This window comes from Pan troglodytes, chromosome 1 (genome assembly GCF_028858775.2).
Source record: "Pan troglodytes isolate AG18354 chromosome 1, NHGRI_mPanTro3-v2.0_pri, whole genome shotgun sequence".
NCBI lineage: Eukaryota > Metazoa > Chordata > Mammalia > Primates > Hominidae > Pan > Pan troglodytes.
In genome coordinates, this window is record NC_072398.2 from 143,659,870 (window position 1) to 143,674,245 (window position 14,376).

General features: G+C 41.1%; 1 long non-coding RNA gene across 1 annotated transcript; it reads right to left on the reverse strand.

The window, feature by feature from the left end:
* Nucleotides 1-215: 215 nt before the first annotated feature.
* LOC134807757 (uncharacterized) lies at nucleotides 216-6,783 on the reverse strand. The gene is made up of 3 exons (XR_010148990.1): nucleotides 6,686-6,783; nucleotides 3,894-4,005; nucleotides 216-2,461 (listed from the first exon to the last, which is right to left on the reverse strand). It is a non-coding gene; the product is annotated as an uncharacterized LOC134807757 (long non-coding RNA).
* Between the last annotated feature and the right edge of the window lie 7,593 nt (nucleotides 6,784-14,376).

Consider the following 14,376-nt stretch of genomic DNA (forward strand, 5'->3'; position numbering starts at 1 on the left):
CTTAGTTAAAAATATTGTACCAACATCAATTTCCTATTCTTGATAATCATATTAAGATGATGAGAGACAGTCAACATAAGCGGAAGCAGGGTGAGGGATTAAAGTAACACTTTCTAGTATTTTTGCAATTTCTTAAAGTCTAAAATTAATTCAAAATAAAATAATGTTTTAAAACTAAAAATAAATAAATAATTAAATAAAATGGATCTCTTCTATTAAGGGTTTTCTAGAAATCTCCATCCTTCCACCACTCTCCTATAAAAGTTTCAATAACATTTTCCAAAACCACTTATCACTATTCTAAACTGCCAGTGATCAAAAGGGCAGCCTCGCAGGTTGCCAAATTAGTGAAGAAGAGGAGAAAGCTAGAAGGAAGAGGAAGTGGAGCATCTGAGGGAAAGATTTTTAAATGACCTCCTTTGTGTTGCTAAATTTATTCATATCCTGGAATGGGCTACAACCATCACAAGGACACAAAAATCATCAGGTAAATTCAAGGACTTTTTAAAAATGCATCTAACCACCTCCTGTCCAAAACATTCAAGCTTAACCTTTCTCCTGAAAATGCAATCTGCTCTCTACACCCTGCCTGCATACCAGATTCTGAGACCTAGATTGCCACAGGAGCAGAACCATCACCTTGTCCTGATTCAATAGGTTCTTGTTGTTACATTATCAGCTTAAGATCCTGGGGTATGTGGAGATGTGCCTATTCATTGCTGAAAGACTTCATGCACAATTTATGTCCTTCACATAACTTTGTCCTTAAAAGCTATTTTCTGAATCCATTTCAGTTGTGTTTTCCCAACAGCCACATTAGGAGGTGACTGTTGTTTTTGCATATTCAAAGTAAAAGAAATGAGACAAATATCTCAAAATGATTGAGGTGCTCACAATAAAAAGGTAGTGATAAAGATAGTACCAGATCTCGTATCTGTAGCTTCTGTGCCCTTTTTCGTAGACCAGAGGACTCAGCTACTCTAGCAAATGGGTATATGAGAACTAGTGACCACAGTTAATCCAGCTGACATGACACCAGCCATTACATTCAAGTGCAGCGACGCATTTTGCATTGCTTAGCTCTTTCTACTTTTCAAAGCCCTCTTCACATATTTTATTGAATTTGATCCTCAAACCACATTGTAATGTAAGTAGAATAGCTATTTCCTTTTAGTAATCGTAACATCATGCCATTCAATATATAAACAAAGCCCCTTTATTCATATTACCTTATCTAGGTCCCACTAAAAAAAAAAAATATAAAGTAGCAGTGTCCCCATTTTCTAGATAACTGAGGCTCAAAGATTAACTGGTCCAAAGACACCCAGGCAATGAGGGGGAAGATGGAATATAAGAGCAAGTCTTTTGACTCATATTTCCCCCACTGTGCAATAGCTGCATACCAAAATGAGGAAAAATTACAAGTTTCTGACTATGAGTCCAAAAATGAGTTAACATGTGACTTTATACTAGAGGAGAATCTAATGAGGTCACTCTGCTTAGCTGTTTAGCTACCACTGCTATCCCAGTGGGACTGGGCAAGAATAGAACCAAGTCATGCAAGTAAGAGCAGCATCTGATCGGGCGATGGGCTTGTATTCAGGTTGTTATCTCTACGGATAGCTGTGGTTCCCTGAGGAACCATTCCAAAGACGTTAGAAGAGCCAGATAGAACCCACATTAATTCATTGGTTAAAGCTCAGAAATAATCATGAGGTCTCTGAGACAGGTGACTATTAGTCATAGGACGGCTCCTATTATACACAAAATTTCGTCGAGCCAGCTCTCTATACTTTACTTCTTGCCCTAGTATATCTTAAAGATGTGGTTTTCCCCTTGCCTAATCCAGGAGAGCTGGATTTCATAACTAACAGGACTTTAGACTTGTGCTTCACCTTTCAGCAGGCTGCTGGGTTCCATGATGTCCCAGAGCCTGACTATGTGCTTATGATTAAAAAAAAAAGAAAAAAGAAAAAAATAAACTGAAGAGGGACCCCAGGCTGCAGGAGTGAGATGGGCATGCGAAGAATTGCATTTTCTCTGGTTCCTAGGTATGCTGAAGATGGCATCCAGGAGAAACCTTCTGGCCATCCCTCAAACTGTCCCATAGCTCAGCTGGCAGCTGCGACTTAACTTACAGTGACATCAGCAACATGATGAATTCCATTGCCAGCAGCCTGGACTCCAGGAGGCGCCCCAGGCGTGGCTGATGGGCACAGGTAGGAGCCTGTCCTCTGCGTGGCCTCTGCACTGGAAGAGCTTCAAGGCCTTTTCCTCCAGGGCTGATGGGATTTGTGTTTCGCCTCTGTTTGTTTTTATGTACCTCTGTTTGGGGAAACTTTCAAGCATGCAGAGCAACATTCTGATAAATAGTGCAGTGAGGAGCTGTGCTGCATCCTGGAGCCGAAGGTCACAAGGAAGAGACCAAAACCGGTAAACTCAGGGGTGTTGCGGCCCGAATCTGTAAATCCAAACAATCTCACAGTTATGAAATGGAAAGTTTGTGGGGAAAAACAAATTCTTTGGTTATTACAGTGTTACTACATTCATAAAATATATTTCATTGGGGGGAGTTTACACAGGGGGTAATGAGATTTTTGCTTTATACATTATTTATAACTGCTTAATCCAGGTACTGTGGGTTATTTTTTTATTCCTTCATTTTCACAGCTACAAAACACTTCAGTATTTCTAATGTATTTCTGCTTACAATACAGATGTTCTCAATTGTGTTTCTAACTACATTTCAACCGTTATGGTCACGTTTATTTGTTTGTGTCAGCACACAAGCTGGGGTTGAATGTGCAACACACAATAGTAAGGCTTCAAGAAGCCTGTAAAAAGGCCTCTTGTGCTTTCATTATCAACAAATTAAAATATGCTGTGTGGCACTATCTTTATCATCAGTGGTTTTAATCTTTGGATAATTCCCCTACAGTTGGGTAGGCAGAGCGACAGCCCTCTCTCGGTGCAGAAAGGTTGCATGCCTTAAAACAGCACTTTTCAAGATGACCATTTGGAAGCAACATTTGGAGAACATTTGGGTTATGTCCTCTAACTGAATTTCCAAGCTGTTGGTAACGGACTAAAGAAAATGCAGTCTGTACTGAATACTAAGAAAGCAAGAGTGTAAGAGCCTTGAAGGTCATGTGTAAATATTGACATTTTAATTTTATTTAGTATACCAAATTGGGGCCCTTGCATTGCTTATCTTGCCATAAAAACTCTTCACCCACTTGCACTGCCCTGCAGATTGTCAGGGAAAGATCTGATCTGAGCAGCCGTGGCTACTCTTCCTGCCATTGCTAACAAGACTGAATTTTGTTTGTGCAAAATCTGAGTCAAAGGGGTGTTCCTCCCCTCTCATCTCCATCACGGACTGATGCGCCTGATTAGATAACAGAAATTTGTGGGCTGAATGTTCATGTAGAGACATGAAAGCCAAGATGCAAAACCAGTCAGAGAAAACAGCCTCCCACTCACTCACAGAGTCAAGTCAGGTGTCTAAAACCAAAGTTATTTGGGGAACCAATAACTGGCTAATTTGGCCAGAACACCCTTCTCTGTGTCCTCAGCAGCAGCATGAGGAAGAAATACCAGCATGTCCTCAGGCCTTGTACCCTTCTTAGAAACCAGAACTCTACCTGCAGAGCTTAATCAGGGCCACATTCTGAAAGTGAGATGCAGGCGACAGCCAGGTCTCTCCACCAGCAGCAGTGGTTAGAATGCCCCACGCACTTAACAACTTCCGGGACACATTTGACTGTTGACCTAAAACAGCACTGCTTTCCTCTGCCAAAGCAAAGAGCCTGGCTCATGTAGAATAGGCCAGCAGTTTGGTAACTTGCCAGAGGCTCCTGTCTCCCTACAGTGAGGTCACCAGAATCACTTACCTCCTGAAACACAGTCGACTGAAATGAAGGTCCAGCAGAAATTAGGGGCCAGTGAGTTAAACATGGAGGAACCAGGGCCACTTCCAATGGTCTTTGGCCTAAAAGGTTTTCCCTAAGTGCAAAGAAGAAAATTGAATGTGGGAAAAAAATGATCTTTTAATGCTTCATAACTCAACTCTCTGACTTACCTCAAAAAGAAAGAAATAGTGTAAAAAGCCAACACCATTTTCTGCCCTCTACATTTGGGTTTCAAAAGGTGTTCCTCAAACAATGATCTGGCTTCCATGCCAAAATAAATGTCATGATTTACACCTCATGCTTATGTTTGCAATCCTAATCACCCTTCCCTACGCCAGCTTTATAAGTCTTGCTCAGTTCCACTATTGAAATAGTACACTTGGATTCAAACAACACTCAAAACCCTTGTTTTTTGTTTTGTTTCATTTTTAACTATTACTGAGTGGTAGGGTCAATCCCATTCAAAATTCCCAAGTAGACAAAATCAGTGTCTGTGGCCCTTCCCCTTCCCCTCACCTTCTTGGCCGCCTCCCTCCATTCCCACTGATGAACTTCCAAGCTTCCTGCAGCTCCACTAGTCCTTTTCAACCAAAGCAAAACAAAGCAGTTTCCTACATTAGCGTATCTGCCTTTGTAAAGTAGTTTAGTGTTTTGCACAAACCAAGAGAATGTTCATTTTAAAAGCAGGAAAGAAAGCCAAAGGAATGAACCATTACAGATGGAGTGTCAGACACCATGGCACCTGGATAAAATATAATTTGGGGCAGGGGAGTATATTCTCATCGTCCCTAAAGTAGATGAACCAGTCAAGTCAGTACCCATAAGGCAGGCTTGATAAATCTCAGGACCAGGCCCCTCCACCCCCAACAAACACACATACACCTCTCCACTGTGATGTTTTAGGCACAGTGTACAGTAGCTCTGCCTATCTACCCAGAACCTAATGTATTCACCTGAAAGTAAACTAACAGAGTCTGGCTGTCCTGGTGATTCTCAAGACCCTATTGCCTCCTCACTTACCCAAAGGAAAGGAGCAGTGGTTTTTTTAAAAATTCAAGAAATCAGTTAAAAAAAATATGTTAGTGTTTCTCTGAAACATCTAAGTTAGCGTGGCACAATTCATTTTATTTACAAAGAATTTGATTAACTCTGGTTAGCCCAGATTTGCTTCAGCCTGAAGCCCAACATCTCCTTTGCAGTGTGGTATCCTTCAGTTGCTCATTACTTGAGCCAATAGAGGTGGGAGGGGAGATGGAGAAGACTGGTTTTATTTGGGCTTGTGAAAATGGCTTTTTATCAAGTTCAATGTCATAAGTTTTCTTCCACAAGAAAGTAGAATATACTTTCTGGTGAACAATAGTTCTTTATTGTATAGAAATGATTCCTAATTCTCAGCAGATAGAGATTTGAGAAACCAGGGGAGTTCTCCCAAGTCACAAAGAATAATGTGATGGTCAACGTGATAGATGGTTGTACGCTTTGATAGCTAGTTTCAGACTGATTTTCTGACACATGAGAGAGGAGCAGTGCCTGTTGCCCAAGGAAGGCAATCTGCTGGGAGGAGGAACACAAACATCCCCAAAGGCTACCAGGTCAACTGTCATTTTCAAAATTACCATTAAAAGTAGGCTGGTGGGCCGGGCATGGTGGCTTACGCCTGTAATCCCAGCACTTTGGGAAGCCAAGTCGGTCGTATCACAAGGTCAGGAGTTCAAGACCAGCCTGGCCAACATGGTGAAACCCCATCTCTACTCAAAATACAAAAGTTAGCCAGGTGTGGTGGCTGGTGCCTGTGGTCCCAGCTACTCAGGAGGCTGAGGCAAGAGAATTGCGTGAGCCTGGGAAGTGGAGGAAGCAGAGAGCCAAGACTGAGCCATTGCACTCCAGCCTGGGTGACACAGTGAGACTTCGACTCAAAAACAAAAACAAACAAACAAACAAACAAAAAATTAGCTGGGTGGTGGTAGGTGCCTGTAGACCCAGTTACCTGGGGGTTGAAGCAGGAGAATCGCTTGAACCCAGGAGGCTGCAGTGAGCCAAGATGACACCACCGTGTTCCAGCCTAGGCTGCAGAACAAGACTCCATCTCAAAAAAAAAAAAAAAAAGGGAGGCTGGGCAAAGTGGCTCATGCCTGTAATCCTAACACTTTGGGAGGCTAAGGTGGGAGAATCACTCGAGGTCAGGAATTTGAGACCAGCCTGGGCAACATAGTAAGACCCTGTCACTACAAAAAATAAGGAACAATTAGCCAAGCATGGTGGTGTATGCCAGTAGCCCAGAAATTCAAGGTTACAGTGAGCTATGGCACCACTACACTCCATCCTGAGCAGACCTTGCCTGTGAAAAAAAAGAAAAGAAAAAAATTTTATTAAAAATAATAAGAATAGAAAACGTAGGCTGTGTATGCTAGATTAACAAAACATTCCCCCTACAAAAGGGTGAAATTTCAATTTTCCATGAAGTTTGAAATCTATAATCATCTGACATTATTTCCAGGCATGTAGAAAAAAATTCATTTGTCTTTTCATCTGGATTAGTTTATCTCCGTCAATGTGTATATCAGAAGCACCTGGGGATTCTGTGAGTTTGGGGAACATTTTTTTGTTTGCTTGTTTGTTTGTTTTCAAAATATATGGTAGTATCCCACCACAAATCTATACTAAAATGAAATTTCATAGTGTATGTCACATAAATGTGCACTTTGAAAAATACGCAAGTAGATTTTGAGATTGGCCCTTGATTCAGTGACACTAATATAAACCCTTTCACTTACCTTTGAATTTTGTGGTGACCAATCTTCAGATTTGAAGCCTACACCTTCTTAACTTGGTCCATGGGGGCACAAAAGGAGAGAGAGTGTAAATTCTGAGGATGACCTTGACAAAAGTGAACACAAGATTAAGAGATGTGAACCCAAAATAAAAGAAGCAAAGAACTCTCTCTTCCCTTGTCATCTTTAACTCTGCTCTATCTTGATTGTTCTCTGTGTTATTCACAGGCCCTTCTTCCTATACCCACTCTGTAAAGTGATTTACCCCAAAGCTCTCCACCCCTTTCACCTTGGATCTCTGGCCAGATAATCTCACCTTCCTCTGTGGCTTCAAAGCCATATACATTTGACTTCTGAATTCATCAGCTAGGGCAGCCATAACAAAGTACCACAGACTGACTGGGTGGCTTAAACAACAGAAATGTATTTTCTCACAGCTTTGGAGGCTGAAAGTCCAAGAGAAGGCATTTATGGCTTTGGTTTCTTCTGAGGCCTCTCTCCCTGGCTCCGTAGATGGCTGTCTTTACCCCACGTCCTTACATGACCTTTCCTCTGTGCTGGCACTTCTGGTGTCTCTTCCCCTTCTTACAAGGACATCAGTTCTGTAGAATTATGGGCCACCCAAATAACTTCATTTTAACTTATTACCTCCTAAAGACCCTAATATGGTTTGGTACTGTTTCCCCATCCAAATCTCATGTTGAATTGTAATTCCCAGTGTTGAAGGAGGAGCCTGGTGGGAGGTGATTGAATCATGGGGGCGGACTTCCCCCTTCCTGTTCTCATGATAGAGTTCTCACCAGATCTGGTTGTCAGAAAGTGTGTAGCACCTCCCACTTTGCTCTCTCTCTCTCCTGTTGACCATGTGAAAATGTACCTGCTTCCCCTTTGCCTTCTGCCATGATTGTAAGTTACTTAAGGCCTCCTCAGCCATGCTTCTGGTACAACCTGCAGAATAGTGAGTCAATTAAACATCTTTTCTTCATAAATTACCCAGTCTCAGGTATGTCTTTATAGCAGTGTGAGAAGGGACTAATACAGAAAATTTGTACCAAATAGTGGGGCATTACTATAATGAAACCTGAAAATGTGGAAGCTGCTTTGGAACTGAGTAATGGACAAAGGTTGGAGCAGTTTGGAGGGCTCAGAAGAAGACAGGAAGATGAGGGAAGGTTTGGAACTTCCTAGAGACTTGTTGAATGGTTTTGACAAAATTGCTGATAGTAATATGGACAGAGATAGCCAAGCTGGTCTCAGATGGAGATGAGGAACTTACTGGGAACTGAAGTAAAGGTCACTCTTGCTATGCTTTAGCAAAGGGACTAGTGGCATTGTGCCCCTGTGCTAGAGATCTGTGGAACTTTGAACTTGAAAGACATGATTTAGGGTATCTGGCAAAAGAAATTTCTAAGCAGCAAAGCATTCAAGATGTGGCCTGGCTGCATCTAACAGCATACACTCATATGCATGCACAAAGAGATAATTTGATACTGGAACTTACATTTAAAAGGGAAGCAGAGCATAAAAGTTTGGAAAATTTACACCCTGGCCATGTGGTAGAAAAGAAAAACCCATTTTATGGGGAGAAATTCAAGCCAGCTGCAGAAATTTGCATAAGTAAAGAGGAGCCAAAGGCTAATAGCCAAGACAATGGGGAAATGCCTCCAGGGCATTTCAGAGACCTTTGCAGCTGCCCCTCCCATCACAGGTCTGGAAGCATAGGGGGGTTATAAGGTTTCTTGGGTCAGGCCCAGGGCCCTGCTACTCTGTGCAGCCTCAGGACATAGTTCCCTGCATCCCAGCTGCTCCAGCTCCAGCCATGGTTCAAAGGGCCCCAGATATGTCTTAGGCCACTGCTCCAGAGGGTGAAAGTTGCAAGCCTCACGGCTTCCATGTGGTATTAAGCCTGTGAGTACACAGAGGGCAAGCGTTGAGGCTTGGGAGCCTCCACCTAGATTTCAGAAGATGTATGGAAATGCCTGAATGTCCAAGCAGAAGACTGCTGCTGGGGCAGAGCCTTTATGGAGAACCTCTACTGGTGTAGTATGGAGGGGAAATATGGTCTTGGAACCTCCACACGAAGTTCCCACTAGGGAATTGCCTAATGGAGCTTTGAGGAGAGGGCCACCATCCTCCAGACTCAGAATGGTAAATCCACCAACAGCTTTAAGCTCCATTATTTTGGAGCTTTAAGATTTAATGACTGACTTGCGGGGTTTCAGACTTGCATAGGGCCTGTATCCTTTATGTTTTGGCTGATTTCTCCCTTTCAGAATGGGAGCATCTACCCAATGCCTGTACCCTCCGTTGTATCTGGGAAGTAACTAACTTGTTTTTGATTTTGCAGGCTCATATTTGGAAGGGACTTAACCTTGTCTCAGATGAATATTTGGACATGGAGTTTTGAGTTAATGACAGAATGAATTAAGACTTTGGGGGACTGTTGGGAAGGCATGATTGTGTTTTGAAATGTAAGAAGGACATGAGATTTGGGAGGTGCCGGGGCAGAATAAAATAGTTTGGTTCTGTGTCCCCACCCAAATCTCATGTCTAATTATAATTCCCAGTGTTGGAGGAGGGGCCTGGTGGGAAGTGACTGAATCATGGGGGTTGACTTTCCCCTTGCTGTTCTCATGATAAGAGTTCTCACAAGATCTGGTTGTTTGAAAGTGTGTAGCACCTCCCCCTTTGCTCTCTGTCTTTCCTGCCAGCCACACAAAGATGTGTCTGCTTCTTCACCTTCCACCACGATTGTAAGTTTTCTAAAGCCTCCCCAGCCATGTTTCCTGTACAGCCTGCAGAACTGTGAATGAATTAAACCTCTTTTCTTCATAAATTATCCAGTCTCAGATATTCTTTATAGCAGTGTGAAAACGAACTAATGCAAACCCATTTCTAAATACAGTCACATTCTGAGGCACTGGGGGTTGGGAATTCAACATATGAATCTGGGGAGACATGGTTCAGAACATAACAACTTTCAGTTATACAACCTTAATGCTACATGATGACTGGCTCATATATTTGGAAAACTTTCACATGAAGAAGGGACAAGGCAAGGACCAATGTGTGGAAGGTAAAAGCTGAAAATTGTAGCTGAACAAAAGGGAGACCTAAGTGACAATGAGGGGGGTCTAGTTATTGCAGGCTGCATTCCCTGATAGTGTAACCCTGCCACAGGAAGGGCACAGCAGAGGCTGAGTGGACCACTATTGTGCCTGTCTTTGGGGAAATCCAGCATAAGCCTCCAAAATCCCTTTTCCTCTTTTAATTTGATGACATTAATGAAGGAATATGAGCTCACAGGGATTAAATCAAGACGATTAAAACAGAAGTAGAAAGACAACATGTCTACAGAGTGTCTACAAACATGGCATAATCAGATATGAGAAAAAGGATTTTTGTGAAATTTTAGAGTCACACCCTCCCTGATATGAGCAATACAATGGCAAGCAAGGTAGGAGAGGATGTGCTCTGTATCAAGAATGTTGAGGCCTAGGGTAAAGCTGGCAGGTAAGGGTGGAGCAAGACCAACTAAGAAGCATCTTCCCTTGGAGAAAACTGTCACTCATCAAGTGGATGTCCATGGCAATCTAAATGGAGATTTTCCCAAAGGGACTACAAATGTCAGAACTCAGGTGATTTGACATCAACAAATCTCCCTGAAAGCCACTCGGAAGAATATCTGATGGTATGAGTTAGCATCTGTGGACTAGGGTTGGAAGATCTGACTTGAGCGCCAATTCCTCTGTGTACACTAGTCAGCTGACCTAAGATACATCATTGCCTTCTCTGAGTCTCAAACTCATCTGTAAAATAGAAATAATATGGCCTTATCCTGACAGCACATTGTAAAAATTGATGAGATATGATTTAACTATGAATTTGCTATGAATTTAACCATGCAATTTAATTTATGTAACTGTGAATGGTACACTATTATTCAAATATGTGGTATTAATATTGTTGTCATGTTTTTATTTTGCCCAAGGACTGCCAATACTGTGTGCTATAAATGTAAGTGAGCTCCTCATTAGATGCAGCATGAAAGGCTTTGAGGGATGCCCTTTGATAATTTGATTCACTCAAAAAGATACAGACTTCATAGTCACAATGGGGAAAGTAATCCAGTGGAGGTGTTCATATTCCAAAATACCACTGGGAGATACAAAGGAATAAAAAATTAAGAAATTCCACACATCAGAAGGATAAGAGCTCTTGAGGTTCTTTCAATGGATAGTGGTTTCAGATTTTACTATGCATTAGTTCTGTCCAAGATGCTTATTACAGGTGAAGGCTCTCCTTCACTAGAAGCCCTCCCCATCCTGACTCTTGATTGCATGGTTCAGTAGGACAACGCTTTGAAAAACATTTCCCTGGAGGGTGAATTCAGACCCTCAAAAGAGGGATTCCATGCTTCATACAACACTATGGAGGCTTTGAAGTGTTTACCACACTTGGGTTCTATTGGCAATACCCAGGGGTGACTTGGAGTTTCCTTAGGGTTCCTCTCCAAAATTTCCATGTACTTAACTCCAAGATATGTCAAAATAAGCATTAAAGCTAAGTTTAAAAATGGTGCTTGTTAGGCAAAGCAGCTTCAAGACAATGCCCTTGATCCTTCCTCCTCTCCAGAATGCCACCCTAAACCCCTCTACCTAGAAATTTTGGATTTGCCAATTGCCCAGAAGGATGAAAGCCACACAATGCAATCATTGTCAAGTCCTGCTGAGCTGTGCGGAAGCTGGCATATGTGGAACTGCCTGAGCTTCTCAGGGGCCTCCTCCTGGCACATCTAGCTCAGATGAAATGGAAGGCCTCAAAGCCCCACCCACCCCACCCAACCCACCTTCATTTATACCAGTTCACAGAAGAATAAGGAAAACAGACAAAGACCATATCTGGAAGATATCTCCAAAGACCTGAAGCCCTAAATAGGAAACTGAGAAATTTGTGGGAACTTTTAGAATTTTGATCTCTTCATACACACTGCTAGTCACTGTTACTGAGAAAGTAACAAGACCAGGTTTTTCCATTCATTGTCATCTGCCCTTGACATGCTGGACTCACCTACTGTGTCTCCAGATCATGCCCATGGCCCCATGCAGTCTAGGGATCTCCACCAACAGCCAGATCCACCTGAATAATGGAAATTACTTGAATCAGTGAGGGACAACTAACATCAGGTGACATTTTAAGGTAAACTCTTTTATGCCTATACTATTTCTGTCTTTACTAAGTATACTTGTAATCTGATCAGTAGAGTGTTAGTAGCCTACTCTCTCATAATATTTTTGTAGGAATCAATACAGTGTAACCAAATTGGTGTCAATAGGTTACATTCCTTATTTGTAATTATTGAGGGTTTTCATTTCTTCATTGAAAAACTATTGGTTTACATCATGCCATTTGACTTCTGGTTCAAGTGCTTTCAAAGAAACTGATTTCTTAAAATGCATCCTTGAAAGCCTGACAGTCTAACAGTTGAAAATCTATGTCAAGACCATATGGCAGACTAAAGATGGGTGAGAAGGCAAGGGATGGGGGTAAGCAAGGACAGTGATACTAAGTATACAAGCAGATGTTTTCGAGCCAAAGCTGGAAGAGCAAATGGAGCAACTACTAATAAAAAGTGGGCATGTACATTTTGATTTCAATGTTTAAAAGTAGCCCAGTGTTCCATTAAAAACAATGCAGCCACTATTCAAAGAGAAAATGTGTGTAATGTGTATGTGTGTGTTACATTAAGAAAAGAGTTCCACTTCAATTTCTGAGCTTTGTAAGCAATCATCCTTGTGATCTTTCATTTGTGCAAAGTTTCACAGTCTACAAAACACTTTCACATATATTACTTATTCATCCAACAAACATTTATTGGGTTCCTCCTCACTGCCAAGCATTGTGCCAGACACTGGAGATACAAATATCAAGAGATAATACTTACCTTCAATAAGTCCACAGAAGCAATCTGCAATCTCTTAACCTGAACAAATTTAAGGAACAGAAAAATCTTTGCAAAGATCCGAATGGGAAGATGATTTTTTAATATACAATGCCCCACTACAATCCAGATTTCCAAAACCCTAGGAATGATAAAGGAGAGAAAAAGATCACGAATTTCCCAATATTTTGAGAAAGGCATTGTACTGCCTCTCATTCATTAGACTCCATTGCTAATCACTGGAGTTTCATACAGTTTGAGGAGGCATTCCTCCAATGCCTTTCTAAAAGTTTCTAGGTATGTCCTAATACCTATAGACATCTCCATTTGCCATACACCTGGACTGAAAGGGGGTAGTATTCTCTCTCCTTAATTGTAATAGCTTAGGCATTCGATTGAAAAATAAACCTTGAGTACATTAACTTAAAAAATAATCGAGGATCAGTTATGATGTGTCATGCACTGATTGGAATTACAAGAGATGAGTAAGTCCACGCCCCTAGATCACAAGTAACCCAGGGAGAAATATTTACAAAAAGCTAGGTAAAATAAAATGTAAAGCAACTGCTCTCTAGTAGTGGGAAGGGCATGCCCTAGGGCAGACTTTTTCACCTAGCTAAACTTCCCAATCTCTGACTCCTGTCTTTGCCATGCTACACGTGGTAGGACGAGCATCCGAAACAGACAGCTGACATGCTTTAGGCACTCTGCTGTTTGCACTTAAATTCTTCAAAGTTCTGGAATGGGAATATGTCCTCTGAGCCCATTAGGAAACAAGCCAGCCTAATTTCCCTTTTAAAAAAAAATCATATCAAATTAATCTTGTTTTGATAGGAATACTGAGTTAGGTGACTAGAAAGATATAGTGAATCTTGACTTGAACAAGAATTCTGAGAAAGTCTCAAGATTTTTTGCTGGTCATGTTGGAAAATAATTTGTACCAAATGATACCACACAAGATGAATTCATAATATTTAAATGACAGTGCCCTAAGGGTGCTGGTGAGCCTAGAGGAAAGTTTCTAAAGATATTTCTTAGCCTGTGCCCTTAGCTCTGTATTATCCAAACATGTTACACAACAATTCAGATGAAGGTATAGAAATCATGCACAATTTAAATGCCAATGAATGTTTAAAATCTTAGAATATGGCAAATAACTGGCACTGTGCTGGCTCATGATAAATATATGTTTGACTTTCTAAAGTGAATGAATGAATGAATGAATGAATGGCTTATACAGGTTTGAAAAGGAACTAACACTAAAGAAATCACATGTAATGGGATCAATTTAAGATCCTGCACTAGTATCCAAAACTAAATACTAAAGCTCAACACACAAGAGGAGAGATTTTACTGAGCAGTTTAATTGAAGATAGTCATTCCCCATCCCTGCAAAAAAAAAAAAAAGATACATAAACAAAAACAACTCATATCCTACCTTTAGACTGCATTAATAGAAACATAAAACCTAGAATGAAGGAGATGATAGTTTACTTTGCACTATCAGGTCACAACGGGTGTGTTTTATTCAATTCTGTATGCTACACACTGAACTGACTTCAGGAAAAATAGAACAGTGAATAGGCTAAACAGCATGTGATGTGAGAAATAATTTATTATGTGTGATTATCATCATAATCATAAAAAGACCTAAGTGCCAAGAGCTTTACATGTATTTTCTCATTTAGTTCTCACAACATTTTGCCTATGAGGCAAGTACTATTATTATCCCCATTTCACAAAAAGAAAATAA